At 34.0% G+C, this 20,805-nt stretch overlaps 1 non-coding gene across 1 annotated transcript; it reads left to right on the forward strand.

Moving 5' to 3' along the window:
- Window positions 1-20,398: 20,398 nt before the first annotated feature.
- On the forward strand, window positions 20,399-20,505 carry LOC125614223. Its single transcript, XR_007344826.1, has one exon. It is a non-coding gene; the product is annotated as a U6 spliceosomal RNA (small nuclear RNA).
- The last annotated feature ends 300 nt before the right edge of the window (window positions 20,506-20,805 follow it).

Genomic DNA, 20,805 nt, shown 5'->3' on the forward strand with positions numbered 1-20,805 from the left:
CTCAATAAACACCTCTTGAGCTTCAACTATGTAGTCAGGCATTGCACTGCACACTGAGAATATAATGGGGAACTTAATGGAGGTTAAATTCAAAGGAAAAAGAAAGTGATACTCATGGCAATATGCCAAGCCCAAGGCATAACCTTTATATATATAAAAGAAAAAGTAACATAAAACTTTAAATTTCGACTTCAAAACCTTCTCATATTATCTGAGTATATGTTTTTAAGTGTTATCTATGGAAATTGATGATTTCTTCTAAAAGAAACACTTTATAGTTGAAATCAGAACAGTTAATTGAACCAGCTGTTGGATAATCAATTCATTCACACTATTCATTTTCTCCCCTGTGAGAGGTCTACATGTGCACACTCACAACGTAACTTGTAATGCCTCCTTGCAGGTGAAGATTGCATCCTCATCCAATTCTTAGTATTGGCATATGACTTGCTTTGATTAATGGAATGCAGAGACACGATTTATGCCATGTTGTGGAAGAGGATTGAAACGTGATTGTGCATTTAACTCTGTCTCTTGTCACTGCTCTTGTCATGAGAACAGATAGGGGCTGCTTTTTTAACCAAGATTTGAAAATTAGAAACATATGCAGTAGAGTGAAGCAAAGCTACAGATTGGAACAGAGCCACAGCTGATCTCCATCCACCATATAACATGAGCAAGAAATAAATGTTTACTAATGTAAACCACCATGATTTGAGAGATTTTTATTGTCACAGTAAAATAATAGTAAGGCTGACTAATACTTGACTTTTGCTTAAATTTCACTTGACATAAACCAGCATATTTTCAAAAGTCAACATACTAAAGTAGAGGCAGAGAGGGAAGAAAGCTTCATTCTTCTTCAACAAGAAGCAGCAGACCAGAAAATTGAAAATTAAAATGGCTATGTGAACCATGCTAATCAAGGTCTGTGCACAAGATTTTTAATGGTAATAAACAGTTACTTAATGACTTTTCAAACTATACCAACTCATCTTTTTTTTTTCCTTCAAACATTTGACAAGTATATCAAAACATCATGGTTACACCTTAATATATACAATAAAATATTTGATAAATAAATATTTTCCACCAATATTACAGATGTTTTGTTAAATGTTTGATTTTACTAATTTAGTATTTAATAAAGAGGTCTTTATTGATAAAGAATTTTATAGACACTATAAGCCCGCAAATACTTATATGGTCTAGAGATAACCTACATAGTAATTTAGAGAATTATTAAAATTCAACTTTATACATGTATTATTTCATTTTCAATTGCTATAATAAAACACCTGAGGCTGAGCATTTCACAAAAAAACAGGTTGGTTAGTTCTTTTGGAAGCTGAAAGTTCAAGGTTGTGTGACCTCCTTTGTTCAGCCTCAGGAGATGACATCATGGTGGTAGAACATGCAAGAGGGTTGCTCACACTGTAAGACAGGAATAGAGAAGGCAGAGAAAAGCCATTCTTGTTCTTTTAAAACAACCCACTCTCGTGGGAACTAACTGAGGTCCCATATTATTCCCTTAGGAGGACAGTGCCCCAATGACCTAATTACCTGGTGATAAGACTTACCTCTTAAAAGTTTCTGTGATGTCCCAGCATCACAACACTGAGGGCAAAGTTTTCAACATCAAAACTCTGCGAGATGTATTCAAATGGTGACCAGATAATAATGAAACCCAGTCCCTCCCATCAGACTTGAACTAGAAACTAGCCATGAGTGGGCAGCAAGCTACATTTTAAATAAAATAATTAGTTTTTTCTAATGCAAACTACTGTTTGAAAATCATAGTTTTAATTTTTCTGTTATTGTTCAGATCAGTATTAGCGAATCTGACAATTCTGGACTTCAACCTATGTGCAGTAGCAATTGTTTTGGCTAGGAAACATCTTGAAAATTGAAAGAGCATATGTAATGTTGCAAAGCAGAAAGTTCTGCTTATAGATATAAATTATGGGGCTTGGAATTCTTATTAATAATTACTTCAGGGATGAAAAAATGAACAGTTCTGGGAAGCCCATGACAAAAAAGGGTGAGGCTTACAATTCTTTGAATAGTTTGTGGAAAAGTAGAACCATTAAATTACTTAGATGTGCACATAAGATCTTATTCATTTTAATGACCCACCAAAAGCATACTGCACATGCTGCCAAATAGAGTCCTTATTCCCTGAGAGTACCTTCTGATTGATTTGTGAGATATTTTGTCATTTCTTTAATGATCAAATATAATTCATTCTTCAGATGGACTGCCATACTAAATTATAGTCAAGGACCTAGCCTTGCAGAATTTTGAAATTAGAAGGGACCTTAGAGATCATCTGACTCAATGATCTCATCTAATAGATGGACAAACCAAGACTTGGAAAGACTGAGTGATAGTTTAACTGCAGACCAGCTACCAAATTATTCACCACAATCTGAATAGTACTGACAATATTTCTTAGAGCAAGACTTTAGAAATTAGAGTCTAGGATCTCTAGACCACAAATCTGTAAAGAAATTTTATTACTCGGGAATCCTGAATTCACTCAACAAATATTGAGCTGCTACTCTGTTCCAGGCACTTTGTTAAGCCATTTGCATGCAAAGATCAATAAAATATCATTGCTGCCCTCTAGGAACTTGTAGTTGGTTAAAAAATAGTTAATATGCAATAAATGCTTTCTATATACCACATATATTTCTAAAACCTTTATGTATATTAACTCATGTAATAATCAGAAGCATCATATGTGGAAAAGATGATTACAGATCCTTTTACAGATGAAGAAACTGATGTATAGAGATGTTATGCAAGCTGCCTGAAGTGGCACAGGTAGTAAAGGGCTCTGTTAGTTTCCTAGAACTACTATAATAAAGTATCACAAACTGGATGGCTTACAAAATAAATATATTTTCTCACAGTTCTGGAAACTAGTAATCCAAGATCAAAGTGTTAACAAGGTGAGTTTTTTCACAGGGCTGTGAAAGACAAAATGATTCATGCCTATCTCCTTGCTTCTGGTGGTTTGCTGTAGTCTTTTACACCTTGGCTTTATATATGCATTGCCCTGATCTCTACCTTCATTTTTATGTGATGCTTTCCCAGTGTGCATCTCTGTGCCCAAATTTCCCCCTTTTATAAGATCATCAATCATACGGGATTAGAGGCCTACCCTATGCCAGTATAGCTTAATTCTAACTAATTATATTTATTCACATTCTGAGCTACTGGAGATTTCTAATTTACCATATGAATTTCGAGGTGATACAATGCAACTCACAACGAGGTTAATAAAGATAGGATTTCATTTCAAACAATCTAGTTCCAGAGCTTGTACATTTAACTACTCTGCTGGGTAAATGCTACAATATAAGTCTTAAGATCAATATGTACCCAAAAAAGGAGCAATTAATTTTGTCCAGTGGAAAGTAGATGTGGATTGGAGAAAGCTTTCCACAGAAGTAATGGCTGAGCTGCCTTTTGCATTATGAATCAGATCTCACCATACAAAAAGAACTGCATGAGCAATGGCACAGAAGTGAGGAGGAACTTGGTATACCACCATCTCTTGCACATGCTATTGCAACAGTCTACTAATTGGTCTCCTTGCTCCCATCCTTGCTCCCCTACGGTCAATTATCCATCAGTGGATATAGTGATTTTTTTTCATATACACAAGTCAGATCATGTAATTTTTCTGCTCTCAACCCTCCATAGCTTCCAATCATATTTGGAACAATCCAACATATTTATTAGAGCCACAAGGCCTAGTTGATGTAACCTCTGACTATTCTTCTAATATCATTTTCTTTCTGTCTCACCCTGGATTTTTATGCTATAGTTACAATGCCTTTGCCCCTTGCTCTCCTTCTTTCAGATTATTTTTTCTCCCTGATTTTAGATGGCTAACACTTTCTTATAATCTTAATAGGGACTTTTCTGAGCATTTGATCTAAAGAGCCCTATCCCAATCATTTTCTGCCATATTATATGTTATACTTTCACTCATGGCACTTGGCTTTAACACAAAAATAAATCACATTCATTTCTTTGCTTATGTGTTTATTGTTTAACTCCCTTCTCCAGAATGTAAACTCAATAAGAGTATTGTTTTATTCACAGTTTTATCCCCAATCTTTCACATAAATTGTGTTTGTTACTATAAATATCCAATAAATACCTTCATTCGAGGATATTTTTTGTTCTAATTAGTTATACATGACAACAGAGTACATTTTGTTTCATTGTACACAAATGGAGCACAACTTTTTATTTCTCTAGTTGTATATGATGCAGAATCACACCATTCATGCAATTGTACATGTACATAGAGTAACAATATCCATCTCATTTCATCATCTTTCTCATCCCCAAACTCCCTCCACCCACAGCTCACTTTTCTCTGCCCAATAAAATTTTCCTCCATTCTTCCCTTGCAACTCCCGTGATGGATCAGCATCCAAATATCAGAGAAAATATTTCACCTTTGATTTTTGAGGATTGGCTTATTTTGCTCAGGATAATATTTTCCAACTGTATCCATTTACCTGCAAATGCCATAATTTTGTTTTTCTATAAGGCTGAGTAATATTCCACTGTGTATACATACCAGTTTCTTTATCCATTAATCTATTGAAGGGCATCTAGGATCCTTCCACAGTTTAGCTATTGTGAATTGAGCTGCTACAAACATTGAGGTGGCTGCATCACAGTTTTATGCTAATTTTAAGTCCTTTGGGTGGAGACTGAGAAGTGCAAGAGCTGGGTCAAATGGTGGTTCCATTCCAAGTTTTCTGAGGAATCTCCATACTGCTTTCCAGAGTGGTTGCACCAATTTGTATTCCCACCAGCAATGTATGAGCATGCGTTTTCTCCATTCCTGCCTACAGTTATTGTTGCTTGTATTCTTGATAACTGCCATTCTGACTAAAGTGACATGAAATCTTGGAGTAGTTTTGATTTACATTTCTCTAATTGCTAGAGATGTTGAACATTTTTTATGTATTCGTTGATCAATTGTATATTTTCTTCTGTGAAGTGTCTGCTCAATTCCTTAGCCCATTTATTGATTGGATTCTTTGTTAGTTTGGTGGTTTGTTTTATTGGTGTTAAGTTTTTTGAGTTCTTTATATATCATGGAGATTAGTGCTCTATCTGATGTGCATGTGGTAAAGATTTTCTCCCATTTTGTAGGCTCTATCTTTATGTTACTGATAGTTTACTTTGCTAAGAAGAAGCTATTATTGATTCTTGATTTTATTTCTTGTGTTTTAGGAGTCTTGTTAAGGAAGTCAGGTCCTAGGCTGACAAGAGGAATATTTGGGCCTACCATTTCTTCTATTAGGCACAGGGTCTCTGGTCTAATTCCGGGTCCTTGATCCAATTTGAGTTGAATTTTGTGCATGATGAGAGATAGGGGCCTAATTTAATTTTGCTACACATTGATTTTTAGTTTTCCCACCATTTGTTGAAGAAGCTATCTTTTCTCCAATGTATCTTTTGAAGCTTTTGTCTAATATGAGGTAACCATATTTATGTGAGTTTGTCTAAGTGTATTCTATTTCATACCATTGGTCTATATTTCTATTTTGGTGCCAAAACCATGCTGTCTTTGTTACTATAGCTCTGTAGTATAGTTTAAGGGCTGGTATTGTGATGCCTCCTGCTTCACTCTTCCTCCTAAGGATTGCTTTGGCTCTTCTGGGTCTCTTATTTTTCCAAATGAATTCCATGATTGATATTTATATTTCTAGAGGAATATCTTTGGGATTTTCATTGGAATTGCATTAAATCTATATAACACTTTTGGTAATATGGCCATTTTGAGTATTTTAATTCTGCCTATCCAAGTGCATGGGAGATCTTCCCAACTTCTAAGGTTTTCTTCAATTTCTATCTTCAGTTTTATGTAGTTTTCATTGTAGAGGTCTTTCATCTCTTTTGTTAGATTGATTCCTAAGTATTTTATTTTTTAGAGGCTATTGTGAATGGGATAGTTTTCCTAATTTCTCTTTCAGAGGATTCATTGCTGATGTAGAGAAATACATTTGATTTATGTTATGGGTGTTAATTTTATATCCTACTACTTTTCTGAATTCAATTTTTACTTCTGTAAGTTTTCTGGTGGATTTTTTTGGATCTTCTCAATATAGAATCATGTCATTGGCAAATAGTGAAGGTTTGAGTTCTTCTTTTCCTGTTCATATCCCTTTTCTTGCTTCTCTCTAATAGCTCTGGCTAGACTTTCAAGGGCTATTAAAAAATAAATAACCCAATCAACCAATGGGCCAAGGACCTGAACAGACACTTTTCAGAAGAGGATATAGAATTAATCAACATTTATGAAAAAAATGCTCATTATCTCTAGCAATCAGAGAAATGCAAATCAAAACTACTCTAAGATATTATCTCACTCCAGTCAGAATGGCAGCTATTATGAAGACAAACAACAATAAGTGTTGGAGAGGATGTGGGGGAAAAGGTACACTCATACATTGCTGGTGGGACTGCAAATTAGTATAGCCAATATGGAAAGCAGTACGGAGATTCTTTGGAAATCTGGGAATGGAACCACCATTTGACCCAGCTAGCCCTCTCCTTAGACTATACCCAAAGGACTTTAAAACAGCATACTACAGTGACACAGCCATATCAATGTTTATAGCAGCACAATTCACAATAGCTAAATTGTGGAGCCAACCTAGATGCCCTTCAGTGGATGAATGGATAAAAAAAATGTGCCATATATACACAATGGAATTTTATTCAGCATTAAAATAGAATAAAATCATGGCCTTTGCAGGCAAATGGATGGCATTGGAGAAGATAATGCTAAGTGAAGTTAGTCAATCCTCCCAAAAAACAAATACTAAATGTTTTTTTCTGATATTAGGAGACTGACTCATAGTGGGGTAGGGAGGGGGAGCATGGGAGGAATAGACGAATTCTAAATAGGGAAGAGGGGTGGGAGGGAAAGGGAGTGGGCAGGGGATTAGCAAGGGCGGTGGAATGTGATGGACATCATTAACGAAAGTACATGTATGAAGACTTGAATAGGGTGTCAACATACTTTATATATAAACAGATATGAAAAATTGTGGTATATATGTATAATAAGAATTATAATGCAAAAAAGTACATGTATAAATGCATGAATTGGCATGAACATACTCTATATACAAAGATATGAAAAATTGTACTCTATAAGTGTAATAAGAATTGTAATGCATTTTGCTGTCACGTATTTAAAAAATAAAATTAATAAAACTAAAAAATAGAATTTATACATTAAAAAATAAAATAAAAATTCAAGAAAAAAGTAAAATATAAAAAAAAGAAGTGGTGCAATAGGGCATCCATGACTTGTTCCAGTTTTTAGAGGGAATGCTTTCAATTTTTCTCCATTTAGAATGATGTTGGACTTAGGTTTAGCAAATATAGCTTCTACAATGTTGAGGTATGCTCTTAATATCACTAGTTTTTCTAGTGTTTTGCACATGAAAGGGAGCTATATTTTGTCAATTGCATCTACTGAGATAATCATGTGATTATTATCTTTAAGTCTATTGATGTGATGAATTAAATTTATTGATTTCCATATGTTGAACCAACCTTGCATCCCTGGGATGAACCCCACTTAATCAAGGAGCACTATCTTTTTAATACATTTTTCTTTGTCATTTGCCAGAATTTTATTGAGAATTTTTATATCTATGATAATCAAGGATATTGGTCTGAAATTTTCTTTCCTTGATGTGTCTCTGTGTGGTTATGGTATCAGGGTGATGCTAGACTCATAGAATGAGTTTGTAAGGGTTCCCTCCTTTCCTGGTTTATGGAATAGTTTCATGAGTATTAGCATTAGTTCTTGTTTGAAGGTCTTGTAGAATTTGGCTGAGAATCCATCTGGTCCTTAGATCAGATCAGTTTAATTATGTACATTCTAAACTCCTTCTCTAAAATTTATTCTACTGTGCTGTCAATGAATTCTATTATTGTAGCATCTTGGTTTGTTTGGAGAGCTTTTTTTCACCTTGTTTTTTCATGTTGTTCGTTTGTCTTCCTCTCTTGCAGTGTGGATCTGAGGTATTACAATTTGTACACTATAGACTTATAGTATCCCTACAGGTTTCCAATACCTCACCTTTAAGAGAGAGATCGATATTAATAGCACTCAATGCAAACAATAAGCAGCCTTAAACTAAATAGCTCCTATAAATACATTTACAGTTTTGTTGCAATAAACAGAAATGATGTGTTTGGTTATTATCTACAATATAAATAGTGGGTTTGTGAAAAGGTCTACAGTTTCTAACGGACAAAGAGAGAAGTGGGGGGTCAGATGAGATGTTTTGGAGGTAAAAGGTGAGAATATAGAGGTATAAGATAATAGGAAGTATGAAAGAGGAATCAAAAGAAGTTGGCTGTTAGCAGGAGAAAAGAGAGAAAGACTGGGGAAACATTTAAGTGAGAAGAAAATATATAGAGAGAGTAAAAATAAACTAAATAAATTAAATAAATAAATATATATTTTAAAAACAAAAATAGAAAATAAAATAAGAAGAAAAAATTGAAAGAAAAAATGTAACAATAAAAGAATATGCAACAAAATTATAATATACTATTCAGACATCCCAGTCCTCAGTAGCCTGATACATGAAAAGTACTTGGTTTCAGAAATGTTGTGGATGTGATGGTTAGAAAAGAAAGAAAAATATCTCTTAGGAAGTGGGGTATAGTAATTGCCATACTGTTGGAAGACTTCACCCCAGGAATCTCCTTTGGGCGTCCACTCGTGTGATGTGGAAACCTGGTCTTAACACCTTACATAGCCTCTGAACCACACAATTCCTGGTCTCTAATTTAGTCTCTAAACTGTATCTCTCCACCCCATCCTTTCAACTTCCCAATCAGGAACCTATCTCTCTGCAGGTCCTGAGGGCTGAGCGCCATGACCTGTGTGCCTTTTCTGTATTAGGCAGATCAGGACCAGGTATTGAGAGCTGCGTGCCAGCCAAGTAGCTGCAAGCACTGGACCAGGTTGGTGGCAGTGAGGGGGGGTTGTGGGGGTTGGAGGATTGGGGATTGGGGAACTGGAGGGCCCTGTTGATTGCTAAGCAAGCAGGACCAGATGATAGGTGGATGCCAGATTGGGGAAGGTCAGGGGCCAGGCTGGTGTCAAGTCCAAGCAAGTGCCACTTAAGTTGGCTCTGGGAACCCAGTTGGTGCTGGGCTAGTTGGCTAGGTGAGCTAGGATCATGATGTCCTCACACCCTCTTCCAACCTACCAATCCTGTGCAAAGTTGTCTCCTGCATCTGTTGCAAGATGATGGCTATTAGCACACCTAGCAGGAAGACCTCTGTTGTTACCAAGCCAACAGGGTCCTTGATCATGGTTTACCAGGCCCTGGCTGTTCACCCTAGATGGAAGCAGCTGCATCCTTAGTTGGTGGTGGCAGCAGCAGCTAACTTGTAGGTACCTTGATGTTGGGCTTCTAGATGTACCATAATGGTTTCATGGTATACCATAATGGAAGCTACCCAACTAAAAATGGTGATGGCAGCAGAGGTGTCCTAAGACAGAGGCCACGGCTTTCAGAGATCAGGCAGTGAGGGTGGGTCATGAAGTGGCATTGGGCGGTCTGTTTGGAGATGCAGCACTATGGCAGGTGGTGCTGCAGCAGGAGGCTGCCTCCAGGGTCTTTCTGCTTTCCCAAGGTGGAGGCTACCACATCGAGGGGGCTATTGCAGTGACTGCAGTGTCCCAAGATGGAGGTAGCCAGGGGAGCCCGTGGTGAGGAAGGTCTGCATGGCATGGGAGGTCTTGCACGGTGACTGGGGTGGCTCAAAAACATTTTTGATGGAGTGATAAGACTTGACATAATAATATAATTAGCAAGGAATTAAAGGAGGTAAGGTAGTAAAGTTAGGTAGTAAAGTTAGGCATAGGGACCACTTTTTAAAGGAATTGGTGTGGTAAAGGAAAGGAACTTTCTAACTCATAAGAGAAGTTACGACTAAGGGAGTTTTTATTTTTAGTCATCATAATAACTATCATTGCAAATACGCACCTTACTCAGGTCAATTGAGAGAATATGAATGAAAGGGAGCAAAGAGGAGAGAGAAAGAGAGGGAGAAAACACAAGATCACATAAGTGGGAGAAAAAGGATTAATTCATAAAATAAAGTTAGCGAAAATGGTACGGTACGGTATTTGCCCAGGAGCACTATGGATGGGTTGTCTTTGGTTGAGAATATGACACACCATCCTCTGAGACAAAATGAAACAAGGCAATGATAAATAAAAGCAATCATATTTGAAGAATGAGGAAAGGAACATTGAACAATGTTATCATCTGAATATGAGATGACCCCCAAACCTCCTGTTAATGCAGGAATATTCAAAGGTAAATGTTTGGATTATGAGAGCTGGAACAGCCTCATCCTAGAGGCATGAGGACCTCAAGTTCATTGCAAGCCTCAGCAGCTTAGCCAGACCCTGCCTAAAAAAAAAAAAAAAAGAAAAAAAAAGGCTTGGAATGTAGGTCAGCATTAGAGTGCCCCTCGGTTCAATCTCCAGTAACGAAAATAAATTTAAAAGGAAACAAATGTGATTTGAGAAAGGAATAGACTACAAAGAGGTAGAAGGAATGGTGGTGGGGTTATAGAAATATTCTCTGTTGTGGTTTCATTGGTAGTTTCATGGCAGTATACAACTGTTAGAAACATCAAATTACATATTTTAAATGGATGATGTTTACTTATTTTTTTTCTCCATACAGTTGACACAAATAATTTTTTTAATTGGAATAATTTTAGGCGATGGCAAAGTTCAGGTTGTAGCCACATTTCTAAACTGTAATGCTCGTAAAAGTCACTTAAAAAAGAAATTTGAGGAACCTTAGGGCCAAGTATTGGCAGTCACAAAAGATGAATGAGGGCACGGGCTGAGAGAGATTCAGAGTCCTTTGTGTGTATTTGGTAACCTGGATATGATCAACAAGAAATAGAATTGTTGAAGGAAGAATTTTTCACCATTCACATATTATATTATGCCTTTTTGTTTTAATTCCAATTTGCAAGTAACTATTTCCAACTACAGGTTATGTAGATGCAATACCATCAAATTTATTTATAGGAATTCCAAATAGAGCCTATGAAAGCTAATAGTAAAAGTAAAATATGAAAATATGGATTAGTAGAATGTGTTGTATAAAAACAAAATCCTAGGGCTTACTGAGGCTAGGAAGTGTGGGGAGTAGAGCAGTTTGGATAACAGATGCCCAAATACAGAAGGAATAAGTTATAGTGTTCCACAGAACAGTACGTTAACTATAGTTCACAATAACCAATTGTATATTTTAAGATGTAGAAGAGAGGAGCTTGAAATCGCAAACCATAAAGAAATTACAAGAAGATGGAAATGCTAATTATGCTGATTTGCTTTGTGTATGCTGTATGCATGTATTTAAATATAACAGAATATATGTATTAATACATGCTAATAAGTAAACAATAACAATAACAACAAAAAATCTAAGAATCAACACAAAATACCATTCAAAAAAATTTTGGTACATTGCTGTTTCTAATCATGTTGGTATGCTAGGTATTATCTTTTAATATTCACACTCTTAACAAAATAAAAATGAAAATCCCATTCTTACTAAAGACATTAAGCTTCTTCTTATGCATTCTCGTACTTAATTGAAAAGATATAGATTAAAATTAGGAACATAAAGAAAAGTTGCTGAAACAAAAATTTTGTATGTTATTTTAACCATGTTTTTTGCCAAAAAACACTAACTATGTAATGTGTTCCATTAAAATACCTGTCTTGGGTTGGGGTTGTGGCTCAGAGGTAGAGTGCTTCCCTCACATGTGTGAGGCACTGGGTTCGATTCTCAGCACCACATAAAAATAAATATGTAAAATAATGGTACTATGTCCATCTACAACAAAAATATTTTTAAAAAATAACTGTCTTGTGGGCTGAGGTTGTGGCTCAGTGGTAGAGAACTTGCCTAGCATGTGTGAGGCACTGGATTCGATCCTCACTACCACATATATACATACATTCATACATACCTAAAGTTTAAAAAATTATAAAATATATACCTGTCTTGTAACTGGCAATGCATTTTTTTTTTAAATGGTATTTCAAACCTAAAAGCTTCTTTCCACTATACCAGTCAGATGTTGTTATTTTGATTTTAATGTATGCATACATAATTGTACATATACATACCTCACAATTAAGAAATATGTGACCCTTTTTTTGCATTACAATTATTAATACACATATATACCACAATTTTTCATATCTCTGTTTGTATATAAGGTATGTTGCACCAAATTCAAATCTTCATACATACAGAGATATGAAAAATTGTGCTATATATGTATAATAAATATTGTAATGCATTCCACTGTTGTCGTATATTTAAAAAATAAATAAATAAAAATAAAAAAAGAAATATGGGACCAAGTATCAAAAGGAGAATGGAATGATCATTAAATAATAATTAGTTTGAACAAGAAGCCCACTCCATTTTCAATTTAATAATGCATCAAAAGTTTGAATAATTGTTCAAAGGACTTTCCTCTCTTCCTGCTCTTCCTACACATGCGCGCGTGCACACACACACACACACACACACATTTTTTTAGAGTAGCTTACTAAAAAAACAACCCTTTTGAGAGGAATCATCCAGACACAAACATCTTTGCATAAACACTATACTAAACTGGAATGCATCTTCAATAGAAAAAAATTTACAAATCTGTTCTCCATTATATGTGTGTGTGTGTGTGTGTGTGTGTGTGTAGAAAGAGAAAAAATATGGCTAGATTAGAAAAATATGGCATCAAAACAGTGATTTCTCTTCCAGCAAATTAAGTCAACCAGTTTTAACCTAAAAAATAAAATCTTAGAGAGCAAATATTTATTGGTAACAATAAAATTAGGTTGAAATGCTGTGAAACAAGAAAAAACTAAATTCATTAATGAAACCATGTACATTTTCCTACACCAGCCCTTCATTTTGTCTTTAAAGAGAACAAAAAATATTGTCATTTAGAGATTCATTGTAATCTAACATGAAAAATAGAGCTTGAAATAAAAATTACCCTTAATATTTATACTTTCACTCTTTCATTAATATATTAATTAGGTACTTATTAAGCATCCACTATATGCATCCTGTGATAAACTCTGAATCTACAGAGATGAACATACAAAGTTTCAAATCCAGTAAGGGGACTAGCCAAGAAAAGAAACAACTGTAATAAAATGTTATATGTACAATAAATTGAAAAGTTTTGCACACAGTTTGAAAGTTCTGATTGTAAGGCAAAGAAAAAGGAACAACATGGGCTTTAATGCATTTTGAATATCATATTCTGAATATAATAATGTTTTTATAAAATACAGAAAAATGCAATGAGGAAAAGTCACCTGCAGTTCCATAACCCAGATACAATCAATTTAACATTTTCTGTATACGTATATATAAAATCCATTTATTTAATGAATATACACTTGTACACATATATGCATTAAACAAAATTGGAATCAGATTGTACATATACTTTTTACAATTTTCTTTAAATTTAATTGTGTATATAAACATTTTCATGTTATTAAATATTTCCTAAAATATTTCAATGAATGCATAGGATTTTAAAATATGCCGCAGTCTGGCTGGGCACAATCAGGAGCCACTTGTCAAAAGAAACTAACTTTATTTTTAGAACCACACACGCCAAACAAAACAGCCTCTCAGGAAAAATCCTCAGAGCCTCATCTGCCACCACCGGCTTTCCACAAGCCTCTCTCCACCTCCCACAATCCTCCTGCTCTTGAGGCCGATTGGCTGGGTCACGTGGGCGGAGCCAAAAAAAGTCCCCCAATGAGCAGCTCCGTGGTCTGAAAGGGCAGGGAAACAGTCCAATGAGCATCACCGCAGAGGAGCCAATCAGCTAGATGTTGCTGGGGCCGAGGAGCCAATCAGCTAGATGTTGCTGGGGCCACTGTGAGCCAATCATCAGCTGGCAGCTGGAAGTTTGCTGGCAGCTGGAAGTTTGCTGGGGCCCCTTTGGCTGTGGCTCTCAACAAAAATATGGATATGTTATAAACTATTTAGATATTTTTAAGACATACAGGTCATTTCCAATTTTCTGTTAGAATAAACATGACTTAGATAAATATCCATCTAGAACTTTGTGCACACCTCTGTTTATTTCTTTAGGATAATTTGCTAGATATATACTAATGAAAATTTTAGATACATGTTACAAATTATTTTCCAGTCTACATTCTCCCAAGGAGTGCATAAATATTCTCATTTTTTTTTACATGTAATTGATACTAGTTCTTAAAATGTGTTGTGATTTTAACATATGAGAATAATATTGGGTTATTAGTTATTGTCATTTATGTTATTATTAGGTATTTTAATTTTCATGTGTTAAAGTTTTAAAATTTATATATGTTCATTCCATTTTCCATATTTCTATGCTTTCATATTGTGATCAATTTATAAAATTTTTTATATATTAAGAGGTATTAAGATATTCACCATTGTGACACACACCTGTAATCCAGTGGCTCGGGAGGCTGAGGCAGAAGGATTGCAAATTCAAACCCTGTCTCAACAACTTAGCAAAGGCCTAAACAACTTAGCGAAAACTATCTCGAAACAAAAAATAAAAAGTAGTCAGGATGTAACTCAGTGGTTAAGTGTCCCTGAGTTCAATCACTGATTCAAAAAAAAAAAGAGTATTAATCTGTAATTTACATATTTACTGGAAAATATTTAATTTACATATTTAATCTGTAATTTACATATTTACTGGTAATTGTTTTACTGTTTTTTATTTGCCTATTAATTCTGCTCTTTATAAAAATATCTACAGAAACTATATGCTTCATTATTTTAAATATATTAGTATTTTCCTTTACTGTTCCCTTTGTTTTTCTGTTTAGAACAGACTTCTTTAACTTGCAATAAGATAAATATTTTTATTTAGTCTACTTCTATAGTTTAATTTAATGCTCCTAATTAGTTATTCCATTTGGAATTTATTTTGATAGACAATGTGAAATAAGGATCTAGTTTTCTAAAACTAATACATCATCCAATCACTTCTTATAAAATAATTTCTACCATACCATTAATTTGAAATATCATTTTTATCACATAAATTCCTATATAACTCTCAATTATTTTCCTGGTAAATTGTGTCAGCATCATAACTATATCATTTAATTATTGTAATGCTGGTACATTATAAAACATTGAGGAGCACTCTTCGTCATTAGCTTTGATTTTGTTTTTAGTTTCTTTCCTCATTATTTACACTTATTTTTTGTTTCATGTAAACTCATTGTTTTTATGTCAACCAGTTTCTGGGACAGTGGTTTGGCAGAATACCATCTTTTATATTATAATATGTTAACATCATAAATAAAATGTTGATTAAAAAAAGCAAGTCACAGAAGAATACATACAGTTTGAGTACACTTATCTAAAGTTCATTCCAAAGCACTTAGAGATATGTCAACTCTATAAGAGAATTAATGAAATGACAGGCTCCAACCTAAGGATGATGATTTCCTTTGGGATAAGAACTGTGCAAGTGGAACATATCTTAGAAATTATGGTGGAATGTGAAGGACATTATTATCTGAAGTACATGAATGAAGACATGAATTGGTGGGAATATACTTTGTATACAACCAGAGATATGAAAAATTGTGCTCTATATGTATAATAAGAATTGTAATGCATTCTTCTGTCATATATAAATAAAAAATTTAAAAAGAACTGTAGTAGTGGAACATATCTGTCTTTATTAATATAATCATTAATAAAATTATTACTAGTAATTACTATTATTATTAATTCTACTATCATGTATGTAGAGTCATAAATATATTTATTTCTACTATTATCTGTAGTGCTATTCTATTTAGTTGTTATATTTCAGGAACCTGCAATATTTTGATAAAAAACATTAAATTGTAAAATGATATTACTTTTAAATAGACATTTTTCTTCTTTAACATCATTCATCAGGAAAACATAAGTTAAAGTCATTATATTAATAATAGCAATTAAATATGAAATACCTGCCCATAAACTTAATACAATATATAGAGAAACTATTTAAATTACGTGGAGAAATCTATATGCTCTACTAAGTGAAATTTTTAAAAAATATTGCATTAATGAGGACACATAACTATCAAATTATTCTACAAATTTAATGTAATCTCAATACGAGTTTTGAACTCATCTAAATGCTTCCACATTTTGTCTTGAATAATGATTATCAAAATATTCTACCATTAGAATCTTGGAAAATATTGTTACTGAAGAGAGACTTGCCCCACCAGATAGATGATAAAACCCATTGAAAAGCTTCAACTATTAATATAATGTGGTGCAAGTGTCAGAAGAGACTAAGAATCTATAATAATGCATTAAGAACCCTTGACCTTTTGTAAGTACTTGCTACCAACCAGATACTTTGCTCGCCTTTTTATATTGGTTATCTGTTATCCCTCAAGTTCAGATAGATATTGCCATTCTTACAATTTTTACAAAGGAGAAAACTATACATTTTAGTCTGTCTATATCTATCTCAGTGTTAGCATTTGAAGTCCAGAATCCCTCAATACTCTTATTCCCAGCAAACTTAGATGGTTGGTTACCCTGGGACTGAAGCCTAGGGTGCTTACATAATGCACGAAAATTACCAGAACAGATAAGTGGGAGAGCTGAAATTTACACTCAACTAACTCCAAAGCCCATATTGTACTATTGCATTACTGCATATGATCAATGTGGCAATACAAATTACTGGAGGAAAACATGCTGGAACAACTGGCTAACTATGAAGGGGGGAAATGTGGGATCAATACCTTACCCTTTACACTAGAATAAATTATTGATGAATAAGCAATTGAAATGTAAATGTTGCATGAAAACATAAGTAAACACATAAGGAATCTTGGAATAAAGATTAACACTCAAAACAAGTCACAAAAGCAAGAAACTAACTGAAATTTTAAGAAATGATTGCATTAAAAATAATGGACCTACAACTTGGAAGATCAAAACAAAATATGTTAACAAAAATAAACCAGTAGAATTTTCAAAACAAATGAGAAACTGTTAATTATCTAAATATGTAAAAGTCCTCAAAATTAATAGTATATCTAAATTCCAATCAGAAAAATATGGATAAAGTACATTAATAAGCATTTCAAAAAAGAAATACAAATGGCTAAACACCCTATAATTGTCATACTTCGAAAAGTGAAAATTATGCGAAGGAAAATGTTATTTTTCTTGAATATGAATAACAAAAGATTAAAAAGAGATAGTAATATCCAGTATTGATCATTGTATGGGGGATATGGACCTTCTCATATATGATGATTATTGGGAGTGTAGAACAGTAAACAATGTGAAGATATTTTGACAGTATGAATTAAAGGCTTTAAAATACAAACCTTTGATTAAAAAATACCTTTAAAAAATATCATAAGAACATAATCAAATATTCAACTATATAAGAATATTTATCTCACCAGTGTTCATAATCACATATATCTTAAAAGAACCTAATATCTATCCACTGGGTTTAGACATGTTACAGTGAATCCTTGCAGTAAAATCATTCATTCTTTCAATCAATCATTTATCAAATAATTTTTAAATGGCAGGCATTTTACCAGCTGCTTGGGGATATAAAAACATAAAAGACCAACTATGTATTTACTCTTATACAGTTATTTTCTGTATAGAAACGAAATTAAACAAAAACAACATGAATGTAACTTGAGATAAGAACTTGATGAAAATAAGAGGCTGAGACAGGTTAACAGGAGTACCTTAGATCCAAATTTATTTGTATGCAAGGCTTACCTTCCCCAAGTTGACACATGTACAAGACACACACTCAGCTACATGGAATATTCAAATTTATTTCAAGAAGTGCTTAACATATGCTATAGTCAATCAGTCTCAGGATCCTTATGATTTCTCCTAGAACCTAGAGGGCAGAGCATACATGCCTGTTGAAGTTTTTCCAAATGGGCAAAAAATTCAATCTCTATACTCTAATTCATGGAGATAATACCACAATATTCAGACCATATACTTTCCACTTTACTACAGCTCTCTGGACAAGGACCTTCAACCACCTACTGAAACTCCTCAACTTGTATTTCCCCCTTGTATTTATCGTGTATCACATCCCTTTTTATTGTTTTGAACCAAATGAAATTTCTGATATTTAACTATTTGTGATGAACAAAAATGACAATTTAACATGGTTTTATTATTTTAAAAATTTCTCCATATTTCTATCCTAAAATAGTTTTTGACTCACCAAGTCAAATGCCCTGCCCTTCAGTTGCACTACAAATAAGACATAAACTGACATCAGTAATAGTCTTAACAAACAAGATAAGTCACCATCATATTTTCTTCTGAATTCTGACATTTACAATGAAATACTGGAGTTTTATATTTTATTTTAATCATATCATGTACCTTCATGGACATCATACAAGGGAAGAGGATGGGATTGGGAAAGGGTATTGAATTGATATAATTCCAGAAAGATTATCATTTTGGGGGGAAATACTACCAAGCCTTAACTATGTGAATTTAAATGGTAATAGCCATGATCTTTGAATCAGTCTAGAAGACAAAGGAACATTCAACTTTATTGTACAAATTGTAGTATTTATAGACTGCAGTATAGCTTAGCTACTATCACTACAATTTTTAGAGTCAGGCAGTTTCAAATCTTGAATGAATCTGTGAGTCACAGTGTCTTCATCTGCAAAGGAGGGATAAGAATTAGACCTACTTTATACTATCATTAGGATGATTAGACGCATGTAAACTGCACTTAGTAACAGTACACATAAGCACGTAATAAGTGCTTAACTAACAGTCATTTTATAGCCCCTTTAAAAAAATTTCACTCTTTCAGACTCATTCTCTAATCATGAGAGAGAACCTGAACACTATAACCTCAAAGCAGGTAGCCCTCTGCTATTTGGAGTGGGAAAAAAAAAAAAAAACAGAGAAAATGCCTTATTCTAGATTATGAATACCTTAACTAAAGCCTCTTTCTCTGGCTGCTAAAGCAGTTGCTGAACAATGGCTGGGGTCAGAGATTCAGGCTTGGTTCACCAACATCAAAGGTTAAGAAGATGGCAAAGGCAGCTCATTTGGCTAATGAGGGTAAACCAACCTGGCAAACATAAGACAAAACTTTAAGTTTTTTGAATAACAATTCAAGTTTTCAACCTCTAAGCCAGATCAGCAAAACCTTGTGGTTTCTGGAGTGTTTTTCTTTGGCATAAATCCCAAATATTTGTTTCAGAGTCATAAAGCAGGCATAGCCCAAGCCACCTGCAACTGAACAGAGCCCATCATACAAGGGGTGCTTTTGGCCTCTTCTGATGACTTTGACTTTGTGTACCAGAATGTTAACTGCAACTATCATCTTAGAACACTCTTTCTTAATGTTTGAACAACTTCATCATAAAGTCAAAAAAATTATAGATTTTGAACAACTTCATCATGAAGTCAAGAAAAACTACATTTGCCTGAGTTTAAATCCTGTCAAGATACACTTTCCTTTTCTCACCCAATTCTAGAATTATCTTCCCACCTAGACCACAAATGGGAATAACCAAATAGAAAAATTTCCATGCTGCCCAGATCACATGCCAAATCTGTACTCACATGGCATTGGTCAAGTTGGCTTGGTTTAGCAATCCTTAAACTAAATATAATAACAATATGTCATAGGGTTTTGTGATAATTAAATGAGTGAATACATGCACACACACACATATTCTTTGACAAAGTACCCATCATACATCCCTGCTTGATAAATTTTGTCTATCATTAATTTTAAATAGTTCTTTATTTGGTCCTAACCAAATTTCCTCTTATCAACTATCTGTTCAGCATTCCTTGTTCTTTGCTGAATCCTAGTACAATCCATGTTGGTTTATTGTGGAAGAGTAACTTCTATGTATCAAAGCTGTTTCACAATCAGCAAGAATTCCATCTTTGTGTACAACTGCTCAAAGGTTAGCAACTTCATTAACTCTTTCCATCACTCTGACCATTTATATCCCTATTAGCTAGAGCACAGATCATGTATTGCTGAAACTTAGGTGACATGGCTCCCCTCCAATCAGCCCTCCAGGAAAAAAAAAAAAGCCTGCAGCTGTCCAGAAAAACCTTTTTTTTTCTCTCTCTATATATCAGGTTAAATGGAAAGAGGAGTTTTATAGTCTGCCCTGTCTTTGGCTACATGCCACCCAAAAGCATTCATCCATTACTAAATTAAAAATGACTTCATGGTGCTCACTTCAGCAGCATATATACTATAATTGGAATGATTCAGAGAAGATTAACATGGCTTCTGTGCAAAGATGACACACCAATTCATGAAGCATTTCATAATTTTATAACAGGCACTTTCATATATTGTACTCAGAGTAAAAATGTTAAAATCCCCATAAAGGTGAATCCAGCAATAGCTTCCAAAATTGCAAATGTGTTTACCCCTTGATCCAACAATCCAAAGTTTAGACATCTATGCTTCTAACATATCTAGACATATATATAGTTCTGTATTTCCAAGGTTTTCCACCAAATATTATTGATGATTATAAAGGATTAGATTAATATAAAAGTCTATAAAGAGGGGATTGATTAAATAAACTCTCTTTTATGTATATAATGGAACATAATGCAGACAAAAAAA

This window comes from Marmota marmota, unplaced genomic scaffold, assembly GCF_001458135.2.
Source record: "Marmota marmota marmota unplaced genomic scaffold, marMar, whole genome shotgun sequence".
NCBI lineage: Eukaryota > Metazoa > Chordata > Mammalia > Rodentia > Sciuridae > Marmota > Marmota marmota.